The sequence below is a fragment of the Triturus cristatus genome, chromosome 1_1 (assembly GCF_964204655.1).
Source record: "Triturus cristatus chromosome 1_1, aTriCri1.1, whole genome shotgun sequence".
NCBI classification, from domain to species: domain Eukaryota; kingdom Metazoa; phylum Chordata; class Amphibia; order Caudata; family Salamandridae; genus Triturus; species Triturus cristatus.
Window position 1 is genome coordinate 1,143,213,779 of NC_140579.1, and position 25,199 is coordinate 1,143,238,977.

The 25,199-nt window shown below is 45.9% G+C and overlaps 1 protein-coding gene across 1 annotated transcript in view; it reads right to left on the bottom strand.

The window, feature by feature from the left end:
* LOC146871742 (syncytin-2-like) overlaps positions 1 to 8,019 on the bottom strand; it is a 330,284-nt gene extending 322,265 nt beyond the window's left edge. Inside the window, exons 1-2 of the mRNA XM_085599774.1 lie at positions 7,894 to 8,019; positions 5,543 to 5,667 (exon numbers count right to left, since the gene is read on the bottom strand). The gene's annotated coding sequence lies outside the window, so the exon portion shown is untranslated. The remainder of the gene's footprint in view (positions 1 to 5,542; positions 5,668 to 7,893) is intronic.
* Between the last annotated feature and the right edge of the window lie 17,180 nt (positions 8,020 to 25,199).

Below are 25,199 nucleotides of genomic sequence, written 5' to 3' on the forward strand. Positions count from 1 at the left end.
TGCATTTTCAATGCTTGTTTACTTTGATTCCATCAAGAAGGCATTCAGATGTGTCCCACATTTTCCATAAATTCTGAATGGTAGCACTCTAGTTGCTCATTAGATCACTGTAGTAAAGCTACTGCTCACCAGGGAAGTCTGCTGCTGGTATTGAAAGTGCATGTTTCAGTCTGCATGTCAGAATTTTTTACTGAAATAGAAGAGGATTTGATAAGTCACTCAAAAGGTGCCCTAATTTTTCTTTTTTCCTCACTAATCATAATTTGTAAGGCAAAATGAACCTCCTCATTGTGTTCCTTTTAAATTAAACTACTCACTCTCTACTACTCACTCGCTACTACTTTCTACTACTCACTCTCTACTACTCACTTTCTACTACTCTCTACTACTCTACTACTCTCTACTACTCACTCTCTACTACTCTCTACTACTCTCTACCACTCACTCTCTACTCACTCTCTACTACTCTCTACTACTCTCTCTCTACTACTCTCTCTCTACTACTCCCTCTCTACTACTCTCTCTACTACTCACTCTCTACTACTCACTCTCTACTACTCTCTACTACTCTCTACTACTCACTCTCAACTACTCACTCTACTACTCACTCTACTACTCTCTACCACTCACTCTCTACTACTCTCTCTCTCTACTACTCACTCTCTACTACTCACTCTACTTCTCTCTACTACTCTCTACTACTCTCTCTGCTACTCACTTTCTACTACTCTCTACTACTCACTCTCTACTACTCACTCTCTACTACTCTCTACTACTCTCTCTACTACTCACTCTCTACTACTCACCCTCTACTACTCTCTACTACTCTCTCTCTACTACACACTCTCTACTACTTGCTCTCTACTACTCACTCTACTACTCACTCTACCACTCACTCTCTACTACTCCCTACTACTCCCTACTACTCACTCTACTACTCACTCTCTACTACTCTCTACTACTCACTCTCTACTTCTCCACTACTCTCTACTAATCACTCTCTACTACTCACTCTGTACTACTCTCTACTACTCTCTCTACTACTCTACTACTCACTCTCTCTACTACTCTCTCTCTACTACTCACTCTCTACTACTCACTCTCTACTACTCACTCTCTACTACTCTCTCTCTACTGCTCTCTACTACTCTCTACTACTCACTCTCTACTACTCTCTACTACTCACTCTCTACTACTCTCTACTACTCGCTCTCTAATACTCACTCTCTACTACTCCCTCTACTACTCACTCTCTACTACTCTCTACTACTCCCTCTACTATTCCCTCTCTACTACTCTCTACTTCTCACTCGCTACTACTCTCTACTACTCACTCTCTACTACTCTCTACTACTCTCTCCTACTCACTCTCTTCTACTCTCTCTACTACTCTCTACTACTCTCTCTACTACTCTCTCTCTACTCTCTACTCTCTATTACTCATCCTCTACTCTCTACCTCTCTACCTTTCTCTACCTCTCTCTCTACTACTCTCTACCTCTCTACCTCTACCTCTCTACCTCTACCTCTCTACCTCTACCTCTCTACCTCTACCTCTACCTCTCTACCTCTACCTCTCTACCTCTACATCTCTACCTTTCTACCTCTCTCTACCTCTCTCTACACGCACACATATGCACATATATGCATTTATATATATGTATGTGTATATATATGTATATACATACATATATAAACATATATATATAATCTGCATATCTATATAAATACAAATATAAATGCATGCATACATATACAGATATGCATGTTATTTACATGAAATTTTGAAAAACACTAATGAAAGCAAAGCTAAAAAGTCACCTAATTACAAACAGAATTGCTTTAACTTAAACGAGGGCGAGACCTATTGCATTTTCAATGCTTGTTTACTTTGGTTCCATCAAGAAGGCATTCAGATGTGACACATTTGCCATACATTCTGAATGGTAGCACTCTAGTTCCTCATTAGATCACTGTAGTAAAGCTACTGCTCACCAGGGAAGTCTGCTGTTGGTATTCAAAGTGCATGTTTCAGTCTGCATGTCAGAACTTTTTAATGAAATAGAAGAGGATTTGAGAAGTCAAAATGTGCCCTAAGTTTTCCTTCTGCAGCACTAGTCATAATTTCTATGGCAAAATGAACCCCCTCATTTTGTTCCTTTGCAAATTAAATGTTTTAAATGTTACCACTTTATTCCAATCAAGATGGCTGCAGGTGTGCCATACCTTTGTCATAAGTAAGACTGTTAGCGCTCTAGTTGTTCTTTAAAACACTCTGGGATTTCTGTCATTGGGCTATACTTGGGCTACATCTCGGTGATATTTGTGCTACATTTGGGCTCTTTTGTCTCTGGTGGCCATCTTGGGAGACTTGTTATGAAGTTTCCTAATTTCCTCATTTACTGCAGTCTCCTCAGTAGGCATACTGTCAGTTTTTTACTTTGATTCAATGAAGAAGGCATTCAGATGTGTCACACATTTGCCATAAATTCAGAATGTTAGCACTCTAGTTGCTCATTAGATCACTGTAGTAAAGCTACTGCTCACCAGGGAAGTCTGCTGCTGGTATTGAAAGTGCATGTTTCAGTCTGCATGTCAGAATTCTTTAATGAAATAGAAGAGGATTTGAGAAGTCACTCAAAATGTGCCCTAATTTTTCTTTCTGCAGCACTAATCATACATTCTATGGCAAAATGAACCCTCTCTCCTTTTTAAATTAAATGTTTTAAATGTTAACACTTTATTCCAATCAAGATGGCTTCAGGTGTGCCATACCTTTGTCATAAGTAAGACTGTTAGCGCTCTAGTTGTTCTTTGGAACACTCTGGGAAGCTGCAGTAGAACACAAAGGAATCAACTGACAGTCTCTGCCCTTGTTGGATGTACATGTTTTACTGAGAATGTCAGACTTCATTCTCACATGACTGAGAAAGATAATGTGAATTTACAGAAAATATGCTCTCAGTTTAGCTTATAGATCACCTTCCAAACCTCTGTGGGAAAAGCATGTGAAAATAGTTTTCTCTCAAACATGATTCATGATATCCCAGCAGAAGGCTTTTTCACATGGTAAAATCACCTTAGAACACACCACAATTCCTAAAATGAGTATGGTACCATCAACAAATGATTTATAATGTAACTAAAGTCTTAAAACCTTCTATTAACTGCAATGCTTTTTAATGAGGTGCTATCATGTATATTGGTCCCAAGATGGCTGCCAACACTTCTTGGATGAAGTGCTGACCGCCAATCAGATCTCACAATGAGATGTGTGGTTAGGCTCCGCCCAGATATGTATATGAATTTACTTTTGATTATCTCAGGAACTACTGAACGGATTTACACCATATATGCAAAAGGCACATGCCTGACCTGAGGACTACCTCTTTGCCAAATTTCAAGTAATTCTGTTCAGCCGTTCTGGCTGTAGCTGTGTCTAAAGGTCCTATGGAAAAATGCATGGGGAAAACGCGTTTTGGGACCCCCCTTTTTTCTCGGCCCCCGCTTGATGAATCACCCCGAGACTTTCAGGGTAGGAGCTGAACGGAGCGCCCCATTAGTTTTGAAAATTTTGCGAGGATTCGTCAACCGGCGCCAAAGTTATTCAAAATAGAATTTTGAGATTTCCTATGGAAACTAGGTTGTAACTATAACTATCTACTGGCGACCGCCAGTAGATAATATATATATATATATATTATCTACTGGCGGTCGCCAGTAGATAGTTATAGTTAGGACCGTGTTTCCATAGGAAATCCGCAACATTCTATTTGGAATAACTTTGGCGCCGGTTGACGAATCCTCGCGAAATTTTCAAAATAGGTGGGGCGCTCCGCTCCGCTCCTACCCTGAAAGTCTCGGGGGGATTCGTCAAGCGGGGGCTGAGAAAAAAGGGGGTCCCAAAACGCGTTTTCCCCATGCATTTTCCCATAGGACCTTTAGTCCGAGCTACAGCCCGAACGGCTGAACAGAATTACTTGAAATTTGGCAGAGAGGTAGTCCTCAGGTCAGAGATGTGCCTTTTGCAGGTCTGGTGTAAATCTGTTCAGTAGGTCCTGAGAAAATAGCATTTAAATCAATATATATATCTGTAAGCGCGCTCCGTGCGCGCAGGGTGTGCGCACGGTGAAAAACCAGAAAAAAAAATTAAAAATAAATACATAACTTAGCATTTAAAAAACCGTACAAATTCACTGAAAAAACCATAGGTTTCACACACGTTATAGTTAGGAATTAGCATTTAAAAAACCTTGCAAATTCACTTAAAAAACCATAGGTTTCACACATGTTATAGTTAGCTGTACATTTCACTCGTAAAAAACCAATGAAATTCCACGTTATAGTTAGATCAGGTAACTATAACTTGCGCGACCGCAATCCACAATGTGTCATTTCAGATGTCATCATTGATGTGATGAGTGATGTCACTGACCATGTCATGAGTGATGTAATATGTGACGTCATCAGCAGTTTATTGTGGGTGCGCAAGTTATAGTTACCTGATCTAACTATAACGTGGAATTTCATTGGTTTTTTACGAGTGAAATGTACAGCTAACTATAACATGTGTGAAACCTATGGTTTTTTAAGTGAATATATATATATATATTCGCCACAAAGATCCCAGGAATCCCAAATCTCTTGGAAACCGGACCAGACGATAACAGACCCAGCTGTAAGTGCAAGTGAGTGTTTTTATTCAAAGCTCAGCATGCCTGCTATGACGCGTTTCAGCCTGCCAGAGGCATTGTTCACATGAAATATATATATATAAAATTAAAAAAATAGGATTGAGGTACATTAGACTTACAAATTTTCATTTAAAAACCTTTAAAATTCACTGGGAAAACCATATGTTTCAGGCACGTTATAGTTAGAAATTACCATTTAAAAAAAACCATAGAAATTCACTGAAAAAACCATAGGTTTCAGGCACGTTATAGTTAGAAATTAGCATTTAAAAAACCATAGAAATTAACTGAAGAAACCATAGGTTTCAGGAACGTTATAGTTAGTTGGACATTTCACTCGTACAAAACCATAGAAATTCCGGCGTTATCGATAGTTCATTTAACTATAACTCGCGCCCCCGCAATGCACTGCTGACGACGTCACATATTACATCATTCATGACATAGTCAGTGACATCACTGATTACATCACTGATGACATCTCAAATGACATCACTGACATTCTTGGTATGGACAGCAGAAACAAAATGAGAGAGAGGATGCCTTGAACCAACTGTACAAAGTAGTGCTGTAGCTTTGCTGGCAGCAAAAGCACTTCAGTGAGGGCATTGGAGGAAGGCAAACTGCAAACCACGAATCTACAAACTGACCCTATACTACCTCTATGTTTAGGTTGCAAAGTGTACTGGTCTGCCTGCCAAAAAAAGTATGCCTATAACCTGACCCTATGCTACTTAGGTTGAAAGAGTAGGGTATAGATCCAGATTCCCAGAAAGTATACCAGGGTGCTTTTTGTGGGCTTCCCAGGAGGTCCACGGCCTTGGCATACCTTCTAGTCACCGACTTACCTTACTGACACCTCTTTGATAATGGTCAACAGGCTTGCCTGCAGGGCCACATGTTTGTTCATGTTCTTCTCCGGTCTGCCTCCAGCAAACCCCTTATTACAGTGTTCTCACATGTTCAGTTTCCACTATGTAAAGATAAAAACATATTTTAATATTAAGCACAGATAGTCAACAGCTATACAACATGTCTTCATCACAATCAATCAATACGAGCCCACACACCATTAAAATAGCCAGTAACTCTCATAAAACCTACAAGGAACCCTCACATCTCTCACAAACATCCACTCTGCTCAAACAGCCTTACAACACCAAAAATGGCCTTGCACACATATAACTGTCTCTCGCCACTAAACAACCCAAAATGGAACACCTTAAACAGTCTCAGTACATACCCTAGAGAGCTGTATAAAGCTTCCTCATGACTCTCAAAACACTCCAGACAACCGTGCACCTTCACAATACACCATACACTTTTAAAATGCCAGTGGTCCCGACTCCTTAACAAGACACCACCATCACCACTCCTCAGGCATGCTCACAATACTCTTAAGCAGCTGTACAATGTTATCCATACGATCTTACAATGTTCCATTACACACTCAAGAAGCAAGACATCCCCAAAGCTTCACACTAAGATTATCACAACACATCCAGACACCCTCACAAGATACCCAGTAGCTCTCACAGGCTCAAAAGCTCAACCAAATAGCCCTCATAAAGCAACACTCCAGATCCCCTCAAAACCCTGGCACTCAAAATGTATCAAAGACACTATTACCACTTCCCTGGACACCACCAGTGCTCCCTAGACACCCTCATAGTGTGCCCCGACAATCTTCTGATACCACTCTGGAACTCACAATGTGCCTGTACATCATCAAAGCACCCAGAGACCCTCAACATGCACCCAATCACCCTCAAAATATCCACAGGCACTCTACCAACACAACCAAAAATCCTCACAGCTCTGCTAAACATTCAATATGCTCCAGCTCACAATATTCCAGAGACTCTTACAATTCCCTCCAAACACCAAAAATCACACACATCAGCCAGGTATAAGCATTCACACCACACACCCTAAACAGTTAAATAGCGCCCCAATTGCCCTGAAGACACCTGGGGCCAGATGTACGACCCTACCAATTTGCGAGTCGTAAATTGCATCATTTTGCGACTTACAATTTGCAATGGGCTGGATTTAAAAAAGAAAAATGAAACGTTACTGATTCCTTTTTTAAGAGTAGGCAGTGGTGCATCGGACCACTGCCTGGTGCTAAAAAATATTTCAATGCCAGTCACAAAGGGGAATGGGGGTCCTGGGGACCCCTTCCCGTTTGCGAATGGGTTACCACCCATTTGAAAAGGGTGGTAAACTGCAAGTGAAAACAATCTTACATTGAAGTGCGAGTTGCTATTAGGAAGGGGCGCCCTTGGTACGCCCCTTCCTAATAGCGAGTCGCAAACTCTATTCTGCAAGTCGGTAATATGTTACCAAGTCGCAAAATAGGGTTTATAAATAGGGCAGACCTAGTTTGCAGTCGCAAACGAGCCGATTTCCCGTTAGTGAGACCAGAAAATGGTCGTACATCTGGCCCTACGATCTCAGACACCTCCCTACACTTGAAATGCAGTGTACTGCTTCCTCCTCCAAATCAAAACGGACACACAGCCACAGTTACCTATCGAACCGAGACTTATCCTGTGTTATCCTATGGATGTTTGACCTGGTGGAACCACTCTGCACCCAGGAGCCTTGGTGTCCCTGGCTACTCATCCTGGGTGGTTCTGTGATTCCCTTGGGCACTTCCATCCTTGGGTACTAGTCCCGTGTTGGTACTTACCTCACATCCCACAATTTTAGTATATAGTCTGCCCCCCCCCCCCCGCCCCCAGTTGGACCCTATGAGTTTTATTATGCTACTTACCTATTTCTTGTTTGTAGTTAATATCTCCAGGTAAGAGATATACCAAGTTAGTGTCTAGTGTCTGTTAATAGATACAAATAGTTGTTATACTTACCTTGTATGGTCCTTTCTTGTGTGAAAAAGCTTATTGACAGACTATAGTGGTAAATGCACCTACTTTACACACTTCTAAATAAGCCTTAGCTGCTCTCCACAACTACTCCTAGCTCTAGTTTTCAGGGACCTTAACACTATCACTAAGAGTTGTCTGGACTCAGTGCACAGTGCCTCACCATAGGTGGACACTATATAGTGAGACAGCCTCCTACACTTTGAACCAGAGAAGAGTGCAAATGAAGCCTATAGCTCTTGTATATCTATATGTGCAAAATGAACCCCAACAGCCTGAGGACTCTTTCTTGTTAAAAAAGAAATGCTTACTTGCCGAAGCCTCTCTATGATCTTTGAGTATAGCAGTGGAACAGAATTACTCGAGGTCCTTGATCGAGGCCTGATGTCAATGGGTTTCCTTCTTCTTAGGCTGCGTGGCTGCTGCACCTCCACCCTCTGTAATGTTAGTGTCAGAGATAGAAGGCCTTAGTGAGAAACTTTTAGCAAAGCACTACCAAATAATGCATTTTAAGACTCCAGGGAAATTGCACCATGAGAGTTATTTACCATAGCAGATTGAAAACATTTGTCTGTGGAAGACAGAATAATTCAAGCAGCACCTTCCAATGATCAATTCGGAATGAGAAGGCAATATGGAAAATATGTATGTAATCTGCCAGGAAAGGGATTTTCATTGACTCCTGCCAGGCCTTTTCCATAAGTGTAAGTTAGAGAAGTGGGAACTCTGTGTATTTTTTTTTGTTGCAAAGATGAAAACTGTTGAGCTCACATGCCTGCACTTACCATCACAGTTTACCCTGGCTCAGAACATTTTGCAGACACAGAGCTTGGCCAGAGTGTCCTTTGAACAAGTGCACAAGGGTTGCATCTGCTAAAATACCACCCCCCTCCAGTCCACTCACATATGAATGTAGACTGACACGGGCCCAATGCACACAGAATAGATTCACAATTTCAAACAGCACAGGAAACACAGCTGGCTTTCAAGACCTCGAGCATCCGTGAAAGTTACTTGGAGATGCAGTGCAGGCATGGAGTTGAGGGGGCATCACCAGGCGCCACACTGCAAGGCTGGGAGTTTTCATTCCCCTTCTGTCGCCATAGCTGCCAAGATTTCTGGGTCTATGTGCGATAGGTTGCTCCAGTCCACGCTTTTTGCCTACTAATATGGGACTTGCAGTCTTGTTTTATTTTGGAACAAACAAGACTACAAATCCCAGAATTCAAAAAACAAAACCTAGACTGGAGCAGCACATTATGCATGCACCTGGAAAAATTAGCAAAGCTGCTGTTCTGTTGTGTGTTTTTTGAAGATGGGAAAGCAGGGCCTGGGGACAGCAGTCTGTCACCATGCACACAATGAGTAGCTCAGTTCGAGAAAAATGTTGTGTTTGGGATTGCTCTGCATACTGGAGGGGCACCAATTACAGCACGCATTCGGCAAACACAAACTTATCAAAAATTTAATTATTTAATTAACAGTCTTCAAAAAATAGATTTTGTTTGTACTAACATGCTGCAGAATTAGCCTTCACCATTTCCCCAGCAGCATATGTCTCTAGTTGTTTCTAGATCCACTCAAAGTTTCATTCTGTTTAGAAAAAAAAGATAGCCATAATTCAAATATTTGTTTAAATTTAATTTGCAGTTGCTTGGTAAATTGTATGCTGCCAAGTATTGCCCGTGTTCCCAGCTTTTTTTAAATGAAAGTTCCAAAGACCTAGCAGACCCCATTCTCATATTTTCAGCCCTGCAGAGTTTTGCAACTCTCAATAGAGACTAAATGCTGCAAATTGCATTTAGAAAATATGAAACATCATTTACTACATTTGAGCTTGAAGAACAGCTGCTTTAGGTGCAGGTCATCTAGTACGAGCCCCACAAATCTAACAATGTATTAGCGCAGTAGTGAGCTGCGCCTGCTTTTTTCAACATGACCCAACCCTAAAAGTAACCCCAAACATGCTTATAATTCACTCAGACACATTCAAAACTTTCTAGGACATCACACATTCCTACACATAGTCATGCAGTGCCACCCATGCACTCTCACAATGCACTTTTATAACCTCAATGCCTCAGATAGCCTCTGTGCTACCATACAAGCCCTTCCAACTGGAAGAAAACCTCAAACCTCCAGAGAACCTCATTTCACACACGTACTTTCAAAATCCCACTTTCAAAGACCCTATTATAAATACACCCAAAACCACCTTACAACTCTTGAAAACACCTTCACAACGCAACCAAGGAACTCTCAACATACACCCAGAAACCTTCAAATTCACCTTCAGGTGGAAAAAACACATACTTTATCCTTCTTGCTAGGTGTTAGGTGTTGATGAAAATTATGTCACAAAATATGGGGTATATTTATGTACGTTTTGTGCCACCCTTGCACCATGTACTGCAAAACCTAAGTAGGATTTATCAAGCCATGCCAGACTGCCTTGCATGGCCCTGAGTGGCTTGATAAATCCAGAGTAACGCAACGCTGTGTAAATCGCTGCATTGGGAAGGCGTTCCGTGAGTGGAGTGTGGATGTTACCAAGCATCCACCCATGGATTCCAAAGCATTCCCATGTTTATCAATACTGGTAGACCTGGGAATGCGTTAGGATACTACGCCTTACCAGGTAAGACGCAACGAGGAGAAATATATTTATTTCTCCTTCTTCCTCTTTCTATGTGTGCTGCAGTAATAAAAGGAATATGCCTCAGGGGATTGGTTTTGTGCAGGAAGGTGTCCCTTCCTGCACAAAAACAATCCTGCTTTCAACGCAGGCACCCTTGTACCTTGGTGCAAGGGTGCCTGAGTTGCCGCTGTGCACCACATTGTGTACCAGCACTGGGAAATGGCAGGCATGTGCCACATATCATTAAGTATGGCAGATTCCTGCCCTTTCCTTATCATGCAGTACAGCAAGATGACTTGCTCCGCTGCGCGATTTCTGAGTAAATATGCCCCTATGTTTATGTACCCACCGTCTGCAACAGCTGGTACAAAATAAGCGTTGGCATCCTCCCAAAGGTCCACAGACACCCTCAGTAACCAAGATATACATATAATTTCTAATTCTCGATTTGGCAGAAAGGCAAAATAAGGTTGTCTGGTAGGCTGGGAACATCATTAGAAACTTACAACCAGCATTGTATTCATATCATCAGAACTCATGTATGGAATTCAACTACAATCAACCATTGCATAAATCAACCTGCGCATAAATGCTTTTCTTTTACTCTAAACATCTATTAGTATTGGTGATTAGAATTTAAATTAAACAAAATTAAGAAAGAAACTGCAGCTCCTGCTCTAATCTTGGTAAATAAGGGGTTTGTTGGTCTGAAGTTTAGAGAAAAGCAGAACAGCAAGCTACACAAATCATTTCAGAGCAGTCCATTTCATAGCAAAAGAGACCGATACATCCAGGGCACGAGTCGGGGGTACACAGGGGTGGACAGCATCCACCCACTTTTTTCACAGGGTGAACGCTGTCCACCCCACTAAGAATTTGGGCCCCACTAAATAAGGTGCTGAACTCGTCCCAGTGTTATTTTAAAACACCGGGCCACTTTCAGCAGCACCTGGAACAAGCAACAACGTGCAGGCGGGGACAGGATGGAGCTTTCTTATTTAATACTCCTGCTGGGCCCAAAACAAAGGCAGAATCTGAGGGGTTATCAGGCCTCCTTTTGTTTGAGTCTCTTGGCTGAGAGCAGCCAGAAGCCTCACACCTGATACAAATGAAGCGGAGGGTAAACAAAGGCTCACACCTTGTTAGCACTTCACACATACTTAAACAGGGACTGAGCAAAGTGAAACGCTGCCTCTCTTAAGAGATATGCATGCATTCACTGTAAGAATATCAGATGTGTTGCTCTTTCTCAGTATTTACAACGAAACAAATTGCATTTATATAGAGCTTACTTTCCCCGAGGAGGCGTTTAAATAATTTAAGTAAAACTATTTTTAGGTCTCGCGCCTAGCGATGCAGTGCGCAGAACTGCTCGCGCAGCGAGAGTCCTATTGACCGGGGTTTCAAAACGGCGCCTGGAATCGCACACGCTCGTGCGTGTGCTTATCCTTTTGGCTTCCGCTATTGGGCTTTGATTGCATGTTTTTGAAACAGAGCACGCAATAGGCCAAAGGCGGGCCCATTGTTCCGCCCATGGCCTATTGGTGTCTGTTACGCACACCAAAGCCCATGTGGTTTCAATAATCGTGCCCAGACACGGGCGCGATAATTGAAAACATATGGCTCGCTGTGGCGTGCGCGCACCACTCGCAGGCGTGTTTTTTTTTTTTTACATTTCACTGCCACTTGTTTTTCCAGTTGTCAGCGCGCTTGTTTATTTAATTATTTTACCCCCGAATTGCTTTCACCGCGCTTGTATCTTCTATCTGCTCCCTCCCAAAGCAATCTTTTTTCAGCTTTCCCAGCGCTTTTTTTTTTGGGGGGGGGGAGGAGCAGCTGGAGCTTGTGATGGGTACAAATTACTACCCATTGGCGCCTCGTCCTGGGGAACAATTTGAAAGTGCTTCGTTTTGATGAGATGGCACACGGGGGGTCATTGATGCAGCGGGTGCAGTGGCACCGGGCACCAAAGCTCTGAGGGGGGCATTGATCCCTGATAATTGCTGTACTTTACTGCCCGAAAAGTAGTCAAACGGGCCACCTCCTTTGCTCGCACCACAGCCCAGGGAGTCCTTGCTGCTGACGTCAGGGTGAGAATGTTATCACTTTGGGTGAATATGTCTTGTGTTGTTCACAGCACATCTGCCAGTGATGCGAAACAGGCCGAGAGGGCGGGGCCGCGGGTCATTCTTCACATGGGGGGCCCGGCTCCCCTCTCTGGAAGACAGATGCACCGGGGGGCTCCAAGCTCCACTGGACCCCCGGCGTGGAACTTTCCCTCATTTCGAACTACTCTTGAGTTCTTTCTCAGGCCGTGTCTGTGAGAAGTTGGCCTGGTATATGATGTTCACTAGTTAAAGTGACCACCTTGTACCATGCCAAGCAACCCTTATGGTGTGGTTGTAAGTCAACCTTTTCGGACTAGCTGCCCTAGTGGTAGCGTAGGCTAAGCAGTTTTTGAGGCTAAACTCGTGAAGCGTGTTAAGCCAGCTGTTTTACCAAATGTAACCCCCTTTTATACCAATGAAAGGACACCACACAGATATATATTCAAAATATATATGTATTTATTTCTCAAAGTAACCCCTAGTCTCTTTATGAGCACAGGAGCACAAATCGTCAAACAAGATTACAGTAGAATACACAGAAGTTGCACTTTATATGGATAGGCCCTGGTGGCCGCTCAAACCATATACTAAAATAGTGGTATAAGTACCACGAACAGAAAAGGGAAAAGGCCTAGGGCCTCTAGAATCGCTGGGCCTACAAGGAGCTAACTTCAGTTAGTGACCAGGAGGTCCACGGGTGGCGTGTGCAGAGCAAATAGTCACACGCGTGCTCCCATAGGTTTTAATGGGTGCGTAAAAAGTACAAAGTTACTGCAAAGAGGATCTTCCGGATGGACTAGGAACTCAAGATTTGGAACACAGGCAGTAGAGATGTAATACTACACTTGGGCACAGGAGTGCCAGCTTTACCTCACCCACAGGAAGCGGGTGCATAGGCCTCGAAGTGCGTCGGGTTTCTTCTATCTGTTCCGTGGAGCCTGTGGACAAAGATGCTGCAGGCGGTCGGTCCGGGAGAGATGCGGTGGATCCAAGAGTGGATCGGAGATGTTGAAGACCTGTAAGCAGAGGGGACAGTGTTCACAGTCACTAGCCAGTGACCAGCGTGGCACCAGGTGGGTACCAGGCAATGTCGGGTGCAAACAGGAAGAAAGGTGTTGCTTGTCTCTGCAGCCACGGGGTCCCTGGAGGTCGACGACGTCCAGGAGTCGGTTCACGAGCTGTCCCACGCAGGCTCTCGCTGTCGGCAGTGTCGGCGACTTGATCGAAGCAAACACGCCTTGGCAAAAGCAATTGTTGTAGGAGATGAAATAAGCTGAGGGTTCTGACCAGCAAGGTCAGAGGGACTGCTCCTTTAGAGGGGAGCAAGGGTCAGTCTGGAACAACCAGACCAGCGGTGTATTTTGTGAAGTTCGTTGCCAAGATGGCCACTAGCCAGCGGGCCAGCAACCGGTTAGGCGCGTCGAGTGGCAAAATGCAGAAGGGCCCCACGCAGATTGTGGAGATGCTGGAGGGCTCACCTTTGGTGCAGATGCTGCTCGAGGGTTGGGCTTCTAAGACCCCAAAGCACAACTTGGAGGGAGCCTCGGTTGTTGCGCTTGCAGCTTGTCGTCGTCGTTCCAAGATGGCTGGCTCTACGTGTCTCGGTGCCTCCACGGGTCTCTTCTTTTCAGGGACTGTGGATCGGGCAGTGAGAGGTCTGGAGGTCCAGGTCTTGTCAGTCTCTGGGCTCGGGCTCCGGCGGGAGGCGGCGGCAAAGCAGACGTTGATTCGCTGGATGGTGCTTGCGTTAGCAAGGTGGTCACTCCCTGACCACAGGGGAGATTTCCTTCAGTCTTCTGTGCAGCAGAATGTCGAAGTTCCCGTCTTCTTCTTAGTTTCAAGTTGATTCCAGGATGTCTGAAGTCTTAGGACACAGCTCCTACCTTTAAGCGGATTCTAGGGGCCGGACTACCTGCTAGGTCCCTCCCTATGGGTGGGACCAGGAAGGGGGGTGGTTACACCCCCAATCCTTTGCCCAGCTCGCCCCAGGCCCGGGACTGGTGTGCCCCAGGACCTGTTTGAACTGGCATATGCACCGAGGCTCCTTGTGAGCCACAGGCATGTCTGGTTTCTTTCAAGCCCTACCTGACCAATACACAAAATCCTGTCTGGGGTGGTGCATGCATCTCCCCTGGCAGGAAACCCTTTGTCCACACCTCCCAAGCTGGAAGGACTCCCAGCAGCAGGAGGGCAGACTTGTGTCTGTGGTGGCAGCATCCATTTTGTGGAGCTGAGGCTATGTCTGATTTTACCCGGGTTTCAGGTACTGTACATGTCGTGTCCCTCTAGAAGGGTGGAAGCTAACCCCGTCGCCAGAATTGGCGAGGGGTTAGTATTCCAATTCGTATGACACCTTACTCGACATGTTTTGATAAAGCCAAACCAAAGATAGCATTTAACCGCGAGGTTCATAATGCACTTAAGAGTATATGGTATGACGATATCTGGAAACAGTAGAAGGAAGTTGTTCCGACCACTGCAGACAGGCTCAGCTCATGCCAGAGCACCATCTCACATGGAACCAAGCACCCTGCCTTCAGGATTGTTAAGGCCTGCCATAGGAGTGACTTATAGGTTACCAGGTGTCCCATTTAAGGTTAGGTATAGGTATACTACACCTAAGTAAGAGGTGATTACACCAACTTACCCCAGCTGAGTGATCAGCCAGTTGTGTCAAATTGTTAGGCCAAGCCTGGGGTGGCATAATACATGCTTCAGCCCCTGGCAGGCCTTGGGTACACCAATGCCCTGGGTATCTAGTGTACACTGGTACAGGGGCTGACAGGGTGATCCACTTCCAATTGGTTATGCACCTAGGGTGCATAGTTTTAATTTAGTAGAGAGAACAGCAGGCTGGGGGTCTGATTGTCAGGCCCACAGCCTCAATATGTCAAAAACCAGTGAAGCAAAAAGCAAAAATTTGGGGTGACCATAGGATAGCAGACCCTACTCTCCTACACAACCCCCCCCCCAAACGCTGGGACATTAAACTAGCCTTGACCAGTCTCGTCTTCATGTCCTAAGTGGAAGTACCTGGAGAGACCATCTGCATTCTTATGGTCAGTACCTGGCCGGTGCTCCACTGTAAAGTCCATTCCCTGTAGGGAAATGGACCACCTAAGCAGTTTGGGGTTTTCACCCTTCATCTGATTTAGCCACAAGAGGGGCTTATGGTCGGTCTGAATCTTGAAGTGAGTGCCAAACAAGTATGGCCTCAGCTTCTTCAGGGCCCACACCACAGCAAAGGCCTCCCTCTCAATAGCTGACCAATTCTTCTCTCTGGGGGTCAACCTTCTGCTAATAAAAGCAATGGGTTGGTCTTGACCATCTACATTAAGTTGTGACAGCACAGCCCCCACACCCAACTCAGAAGCATCTGTTTGGACAATAAACTCTTTGGAGTAGTCAGGACTTTTCAGGATAGGTGCAGAGCACATGGCCTCCTTCAGGTCATCAAATGCCTTTTGACAGCTTACTGTCCACTGAACCTTTTTGGGCATCTTCTTGGATGTCAGATCATTAAGAGGAGTCACAATGGACCCATAGTTCTTAACAAACTTCCTGTAGTACCCAGTCAAGCCAAAGAAAGCTCGAACTTGAGTCTGGGTGGTTGGAGGAGACCAGTCCTTGATGGATTGTATCTTACTCTCCAGTGGTTGAACTTGGCCTCCACCTACAAGGTGGCCCAAATACACAACCTTACTCTGCCCTATCTGGCACTTAGTGGCCTTGATAGTGAGGCCTGCCCTTTGCAGAGCCTCAAGAGCCTTCTTCAGGTGGATCAGGTGATCCTCCCAGGTGGAGCTAAAGACAGCAATGTCATCAAGATATGCTGCGCAAAAGTCATCCAACCCAGTAAGGACTTGGTTCACCAGCCTTTGGAAGGTGGCAGGTGCATTCTTCAGACCAAAGGGCATCACCACAAACTGGTAGTGCCCACCTGGGGTTGAGAATGCTGTTTTGGCCTTAGACTCCTCAGCTAATCTGATTTGCCAATAGCCAGCTGTCAAGTCAAATGTGATCAAAAACTTTGCAGAAGCTAGTTTGTCTATGAGCTCATCTGCCCTTGGAATAGGGTGTGCATCTGTCCTGGTGACAGCATTGAGACCCCTGTAGTCCACACAGAACCTCATCTCTCTCTTGCCATCTTTGGTGTGAGGTTTGGGGACCAGAACCACTGGGCTAGCCCAGGGGCTCTCTGAGGGTTCAATGACACCTAATTCCAGCATTTTATGTACCTCAGCCTTTATACAGTCCCTGACGTGGTCAGGTTGTCTGTAAAGCTTGTTCTTTACAGGCAGACTGTCACCAGTGTCCACCACATGGGTACACCAGTCAGTTTGACTAGGTATCAAGGAAAACATATGTGAAAATGATTGTAGAACCTGTCTACATTCAGTCTGCTGATGGGCAGTGAGGTTGCCTCCAAGGGCCACTCCTTCAACTGAGCCATCTTCAGGGTTCTGAGACAACAGGTCTGGGAGAGGGTCACTCTCTTCCTCCTGTCCCTCATCTGTAGCCATGAGCAAGCCCATGTATGCCCTGTCAACATATGCTTTTAACCTGTTAACATGGAGTACCCTGTGGGGACTCCTGGGAGTTCCTAAGTCTACCAAGTAGGTGACCTCTCCCTTCTTTTCCAGGATTGTATGGGGTCCAGACCATTTGTCTTGGAGTGCTGCTGGGGCCACTGGCTCCAACACCCATACCTTCTGTCCTGGCTGAAACTCAACCAAGACAGCCTTTTGGTCATGCCAAGCTTTCTGTAAGGCCTGGCTTGCCTCAAGGTTTTTGGATGCCTTCTCCATATACTCAGCCATCCTGGAGCGGAGACCAAGTACATAGTCCACTATGTCTTGCTTAGGCTTTTTGAGAGGTAACTCCCATCCTTCCTTCACCAAACACAGTGGGCCTCTTACAGGGTGCCCAAACAACAATTCAAAGGGGCTGTAGCCAACTCCTTTTTGTGGGACCTCTCTGTAAGCAAACAGAAGGCAGGGTAGAAGGATGTCCCATCTTCGCCTGAGCTTTTCAGGTAATCCTTTGATCATACCCTTTAGGGTCTTGTTGAATCTCTCAACAAGCCCATTGCATTGTGGGTGATAAGGGGTGGTGAACTTGTAGTTGACACCACATTCCTTCAACATAGCTGTCAAGTATCCTGACATGAAGTTGGTACCTCTGTCAGAAACTACCTCCTTAGGAAACCCCACTCTGGAGAATACTCGCAGCAGGGCCCTGGCCACAACAGGAGCTGTAGTGGTCCTAAGGGGAATTGCCTCTGGATACCTGGTGGCATGATCCACTACCACCAGTATAAATCTGTGCCCAGATGCAGTGGGAGGATCCATGGGACCCACTATATCTATTCCCACTCTTTCAAAGGGGACCCCCACCACAGGTAGTGGTATTAGGGGGGCCTTTGTTGTGCCACCTGATTTGCCACTGGCTTGGCAGGTCACACAGGAGCGACAAAACTCCTTTGTATCTTCATTCATATGAGGCCAGTGAAAGTGAGGGACAAGCCTGTCCCAAGTCTTGTTCTGGCCTAAGTGTCCTGCTAAAAGAATATCATGGGCCAAGGTAAGAAGGAAGCCCCTAAATTGCAGAGGTATAACCATCCTCCTGGTAGCACCAGGCTTGGGGTCTCTAGCCTCTGAATAAAGGAGCCCTTCATCCCAATACACTTTATGGGTACCTTGAGCATTCCCAGCAGCCTCAGCAGCAGCCAGCTGTCTGAGGGGTTCAAGAGAGGGACAGGATAACTGAGCCTGCCTCAAGTCAGCCCTTGAAGGTCCCCCTGTCCCCAGAAACTCAACCTGATCAGGTTCAAGCTCTTCAGGGACAGTTCCTTCAGGGTCCTCTAGATCAGCTTCCTGGGAAGGCTGGTCATCACTCTGAGGCAGGGGGGAAGGCACAGCCTTGACCCTCCTGTTCTTCTTCTTGGTAGGTGCTTGGTCCATTGTTCCAGGATCCAAGACCTGAGGTTCAGTGAGGCACTTTTTGGCCCGTGACCTGGTCACAGCAAGGACATGTGATGATATACCTAACATCTCTGCATGAGTCCTGTACTCCACTTCTGACCATAGAGAACTCTCTAGGCCATTGCCCAACAAACATTCTACTGGGAGGTCTGCACTAACCACAACCCTTTTGAGGCCAGTTACCCCTCCCCATGAGAAGTTAACAACTGCCACACTATGTGAAGTAGTGGCATTGCTGGCATTGGTCACCAGGTAATTCTCACCTGGTATGTACTGTCCAGGGTCCACAAAGCCTGGTGTCACCATAGTGACACTGGCACATGTGTCCCTGTAGGCTTGAGCCACTTTTTCATTTATTAAAGGAGTCTGTCTGTACTTGCCCAGGTTACTGGGGCTCACAGTCAGGGACAAATCAATGTCCCCATCACAGATCAAGACTGCCTGTGTAAGGGTTCTGTCTAAGTCAGAATCTCCTTCAGTTCCCATAGTGATTCCCACTACACCCTTTGTCTGGGGACCAACACTGCTAAAAGTAGTACTGGGAGCAGGTGCCTTAGGGGCAACAGTGTTGGGGGCTCCACCCTTTTTGCAATCACTAGTCCAGTGAGTTGTATTTTTACAATGATTGCACCAGGGTTTCTTTTGACCTTCTTTCTTCTTCTCCTTGGATTGTTGTTGGGACCCACCCTCCTTAGCAGTAGTTTGGGGCCCTGTTGAAGACTTCTGGTCTTTAGATTTCTGATCTCCACCCTTTTGGTCTATTTTCTTCTGATCACCCCCTTGGCCCTGGTTCTGGTTCTTTTGCTTAACCCTGGTTCTGACCCATTTGTCTGCCTTCTTTCCCAATTCTTGGGGAGAGGTCAGATCAGAGTCAACCAAGTGTTGATGCAGTTGCTGGTTTTGACAGTTATTTAAAATCTGTTCTCTCATCATCAAATTATACAATCCTGTAAAATCAGATACCTTACTTCCCAGCAACCAACCCTCCAAAGCCTTAGTGGCACATTCAATGTATTCAGACCAGTCCTGAGTCTGTGTCTTTTGGGTGTCTCTGAACATTAACCTGTACTGTTCAGTGGTTAAGCCTAACCCATCAACTAGGACACTCTTCAGGACTCTGTAATTTCTGACATCCTCTTCTCTAACAGTGAGGAGTCTGTCTCTGCCTCTTCCTTCAAAGGAGAGCCAGAGGATTGCTGCCCACTGGTCTTCAGGAACCTGCTGTACTTTGCAGGCTCTCTCAAGAGCAGTAATCCATTTGTGGATGTCATCCCCACTTTTGTAGGGGGGCACAACCTTAGACAGGTTCCTATTATCAAAGACCCTATCTTTGTCCTTAGGGACAATGCTGCCACCAGTGGGTATAGACCCACTCTCTCTAGGTTGCCTAGCCTTGTTCAGTTTTTCTTCCATCAGGGCTACCTCTAGCTCCTGCTTCCTGATCCTCAGCTGGGCTTCCTGCATTCTGGCCTCATGTTCCCTCCTCTGAGGGGTGGTCATCCTTTTCCTGGAGTGACCTTGAGAGCCTCTAGAGGCATGAGAAGCATTAGAGTCACCTGAGCGATTCCTTTGCCTCCCAAGCCCCTGGTTAAGTCCACTGGGGAGATCCAATGGGATGATCCCATTGTCAGTCCCCAATAGCCTTAGTTTAGCTGGGCCAAGTATAACACTTGGCACTGGGCTAGTTCTCCCTTCATCATCACTACTTTCTGTATCCTCCCCACTTTCCTCCTCTGTAGTATGGTTCTCATCTAAGGGATGGCTATTGGAAAGGGGTACTTCTGTAGCATCTTCAGAAGGGGGGCCTCCTGTTCCTGACCCTAAGGGGGCTAACTGGGAAGCTTTCTTGAGCTCTCTCTGATTTTCATCATTTTGCAAGAGTTCTCTGAGCTCAGCAGAGGTAGGGTTCTTGGGCTGTTTAAGGCCTCTAAGAGTTGCCAAATGCCTGAGCTCATTCTGATTAAGGGTAGCAAAGATGGATGGTGCCCTCTGGGGGTCACTCTCAACAGAGATGGGTACAGTGGACCCCTCTGCCCCAGCCATTGCTCTTAAGTGTGGGTGGATGTGTTGCAATCTACCTACACTTGGGTTTACCTACTAAACCTATCTAGTAGTTGTAGTCAGGGTGTGCTACTCCCTTTGCTCTACAACAACTAAGTTCAGTAGAACTTATGTATATCTAATCTTGTTTTATATGTACCTACAGGTACCTATGTGATCTTTCAATTGGTAACCAATAGATTACAATGGTAAAACACAGCAAGCTCAAATCCAACCGCTGCTCACCAATGTGAGAAGTTGGCCTGGTATATGATGTTCACTAGTTAAAGTGACCACCTTGTACCATGCCAAGCAACCCTTATGGTGTGGTTGTAAGTCAACCTTTTCGGACTAGCTGCCCTAGTGGTAGCGTAGGCTAAGCAGTCTTTGAGGCTAAACTCGTGAAGCGTGTTAAGCCAGCTGTTTTACCAAATGTAACCCCCTTTTATACCAATGAAAGGACACCACACAGATATATATTCAAAATATATATGTATTTATTTCTCAAAGTAACCCCTAGTCTCTTTATGAGCACAGGAGCACAAATCGTCAAACAAGATTACAGTAGAATACACAGAAGTTGCACTTTATATGGATAGGCCCTGGTGGCCGCTCAAACCATATACTAAAATAGTGGTATAAGTACCACGAACAGAAAAGGGAAAAGGCCTAGGGCCTCTAGAATCGCTGGGCCTACAAGGAGCTAACTTCAGTTAGTGACCAGGAGGTCCACGGGTGGCGTGTGCAGAGCAAATAGTCACACGCGTGCTCCCATAGGTTTCAATGGGTGCGTAAAAAGTACAAAGTTACTGCAAAGAGGATCTTCCGGATGGACTAGGAACTCAAGATTTGGAACACAGGCACTAGAGATGTAATACTACACTTGGGCACAGGAGTGCCAGCTTTACCTCACCCACAGGAAGCGGGTGCATAGGCCTCGAAGTGCGTCGGGTTTCTTCTATCTGTTCCGTGGAGCCTGTGGACAAAGATGCTGCAGGCGGTCGGTCCGGGAGAGATGCGGTGGATCCAAGAGTGGATCGGAGATGTTGAAGACCTGTAAGCAGAGGGGACAGTGTTCACAGTCACTAGCCAGTGACCAGCGTGGCACCAGGTGGGTACCAGGCAATGTCGGGTGCAAACAGGAAGAAAGGTGTAGCTTGTCTCTGCAGCCACGTGGTCCCTGGAGGTCGACGACGTCCAGGAGTCGGTTCACGAGCTGTCCCACGCAGGCTCTCGCTGTCGGCAGTGTCGGCGACTTGATCAAAGCAAACAAGCCTTGGCAAAAGCAATTGTTGCAGGAGATGAAATAAGCTGATGGTTCTGACCAGCAAGGTCAGAGGGACTGCTCCTTTGGAGGGGAGCAAGGGCCAGTCTGGAACAACGAGACCAGCGGTGTATTTTGTGAAGTTCGTCGCCAAGATGGCCACTAGCCAGCGGGCCAGCAACCGGTTAGGCGCGTCGAGTGGCAAAATGCAGAAGGGCCCCACGCAGATCGTGGAGATGCTGGACGGCTCACCTTTGGTGCAGATGCTGCTCGAGGGTTGGGCTTCTCAGATCCCAAAGCACAACTTGGAGGGAGCCTCGGTTGTTGCGCTTGCAGCTTGTCGTCGTCGTTCCAAGATGGCTGGCTCCACGTGTCTCGGTGCCTCCACGGGTCTCCTCTTTTCAGGGACTGTGGATCGGGCGGTGAGAGGTCTGGAGGTCCAGGTCTTGTAAGTCTCTGGGCTCGGGCTCCGGCGGGAGGTGGCGGCAAAGCAGACGTTGATTCGCTGGATGGTGCTTGCGTTAGCAAGGTGGTCACTCCCTGACCACAGGGGAGATTTCCTTCAGTCTTCTGTGCAGCAGAATGTCGAAGTTCCCGTCTTCTTCTTAGTTTCAAGTTGATTCCAGGATGTCTGAAGTCTTAGGACACAGCTCCTACCTTTAAGCGGATTCTAGGGGCCGGACTACCTGCTAGGTCCCTCCCTATGGGTGGGACCAGGAAGGGGGGTGGTTACACCCCCAATCCTTTGCCCAGCTCGCCCCAGGCCCAGGACTGGTGTGCCCCAGGACCGGTTTGAACTGGCATATGCACCGAGGCTCCTTGTGAGCCACAGGCATGTCTGGTTTCTTTCAAGCCCTACCTGACCAATACACAAAATCCTGTCTGGGGTGGTGCATGCACCTCCCCTGGCAGGAAACCCTTTGTCCACACCTCCCAAGCTGGAAGGACTCCCAGCAGCAGGAGGGCAGACTTGTGTCTGTGGTGGCAGCATCCATTTTGTGGAGCTGAGGCTATGTCTGATTTTACCCGGGTTTCAGGTACTGTACATGTCGTGTCCCTCTAGAAGGGTGGAATGCTAACCCCGTCGCCAGAATTGGCGAGGGGTTAGTATTCCAATTCGTATGACACCTTACTCAACATGTTTTGATAAAGCCAAACCAAAGATAGCATTTAACCGCGAGGTTCATAATGCACTTAAGAGTATATGGTATGACGATATCTGGAAACAGTAGAAGGAAGTTGTTCCGACCACTGCAGACAGGCTCAGCTCATGCCAGAGCACCATCTCACATGGAACCAAGCACCCTGCCTTCAGGATTGTTAAGGCCTGCCATAGGAGTGACTTATAGGTTACCAGGTGTCCCATTTAAGGTTAGGTATAGGTATACTACACCTAAGTAAGAGGTGATTACACCAACTTACCCCAGCTGAGTGATCAGCCAGTTGTGTCAAATTGTTAGGCCAAGCCTGGGGTGGCATAATACATGCTTCAGCCCCTGGCAGGCCTTGGGTACACCAATGCCCTGGGTACCTAGTGTACACTGGTACAGGGGCTGACAGGGTGATCCACTTCCAATTGGTTATGCACCTAGGGTGCATAGTTTTAATTCAGTAGAGGGAACAGCAGGCTGGGGGTCTGATTGGCAGGCCCACAGCCTCAATATGTCAAAAACCAGTGAAGCAAAAAGCAAAAATTTGGGGTGACCATAGGATAGCAGACCCTACTCTCCTACAGTGTCAGATTTCAAGAGCGCCCTGCTTCCCACAGCAGCACACTGTAGGGCTAAAAAAAACATAGAGGACAAACAAACATCACTATTTGCACGCGAGATAGTGCTCGCACTGTTCTAATCTAATATATTGAGTAGTATGACGGTTTGTGATCTGATCCCAGGGTGCAGTTAGGCTATTGGTTGGGTTGTTATTTAGAAAGAAGCTTCTAAAAAAATAAAAAATAGGCTTTTTTTTTAAATGTAAGCAAAATCATAGCCTCGTGGGAGATCTTTTCTCTATGTCATCCATCATGATGGTGCCCCGCCCTCCACCTCTCTCACCATTTTAATCTTTCCACAATAGCCCCTCCCTTTCTTCATCTTGAAAACATTAAAGAGATTTGGCCAAAACTGGCACCATCTGTGTCTACTGTCCATGCTCACTTTTCTGTTCTGCACTCTCCAGGCGCGGCTGGTCATAAAAGGAGGTGGGGAACAGGCTGTACCCTGGCTCTCAAGTCATCCTTCTCTGGGGGGGTTGGCCTGCATTCACTAAGCTGCACAGGCTTGGCGTATATCAAAGTTTGTCAATTGTCACTGCCTATGTTACTGCCTGTATCCCTGCATTTATAGCTGCCAGCTCCTTGCATGAGTAGCTGCTCCAGTCCAAGGTTTTTCTTTACATTCTGGGACTTGTAGTCCTGCTTGTGTAAACAGAACTTCAAGTCGAAAGCTACAAAAAAACCACACAGTCTGTGTGCCCCACACTGTCGTTTACTACCCAAGTGGGGCAGGGTGCCCATTTTTTCTTGCTTGCTTTAGGGCATTTTGCACCCTTGAACCATCACTACCTGAACTGTTTACCTGCCTCTCTAATTTAATCAATATTTTAATTTAAAAGTAATTCTGCCTTTAGAGCTTGCTTGTTTCAGCAGCTGATTGAGCATGTCTGTTATGACACATTTCAGATCTCTTAAGGTTTACCGATTTCCTAAAATTAATAGCTCTTTCATTTCAGGTTTTTGCTTTGCATTCTGGCTCTTGTGGTCCTTTTTCTCCCATCATAAATTCCAGATTAGAGGTGACAGATTACACAGAAACAGCCTGGACTGGATGAACTACTCACGCATGGACCTGAGAAAAGTTGACAGATTTTAACGATCTGTATATTCTTTTTAAACATTTTTGGTATTTTATAGAGGCTGAACCTAACTCACAGAGGTTGGGAAGGGCTTTACATTTTTATTGTAGAATGAACATCTCAAACACGAGGTTCCATACACAGAACTGTATGGTTTTATTGCGGGTGTGCCCGCTGAATATCAAATCAACAATATCAACAGGACAGGATAATGAGGACAGAATAATGAAAATAAAATATAAACAGGTAATTAAGTCTAGATATTGTTTACCTAACTCTACATACATGTATCAACGCTGTATATATGCCTTCAAGGTACGTAGCTTTGGAATTAGGAATAGTAAATCTATACTTCCCTAAATCCACTTACCTTTCGATATTCTCTCAGTAATATGAGTATGCCACGATATTGTTGGTGTCCATATTCAGTACTCAGGGCTGCGTGTGTCCCTGTCTGTCTGAAGTGGAGGTCTGCGTGTGTCCCTGTCTCTATGTGAAGTGGAGGTCTACGTGTGTCCCTGTCTCTATGTGAAGTGGAGGTCTGCGTGTGTCCCTCTCTCTCTGTGAAGTGGAGGTCTGCGTGTGCCCCTGTCTCTATGTGAAGTGGAGGTCTGCATGTGTCCCTGTCCGTCTGAAGTGGAGGTCTGCGTGTGTCCCTGTCTCTATGTGAAGTGGAGGTCTACGTGTGTCCCTGTCTCTATGTGAAGTGGAGGTCTGCGTGTGTCCCTCT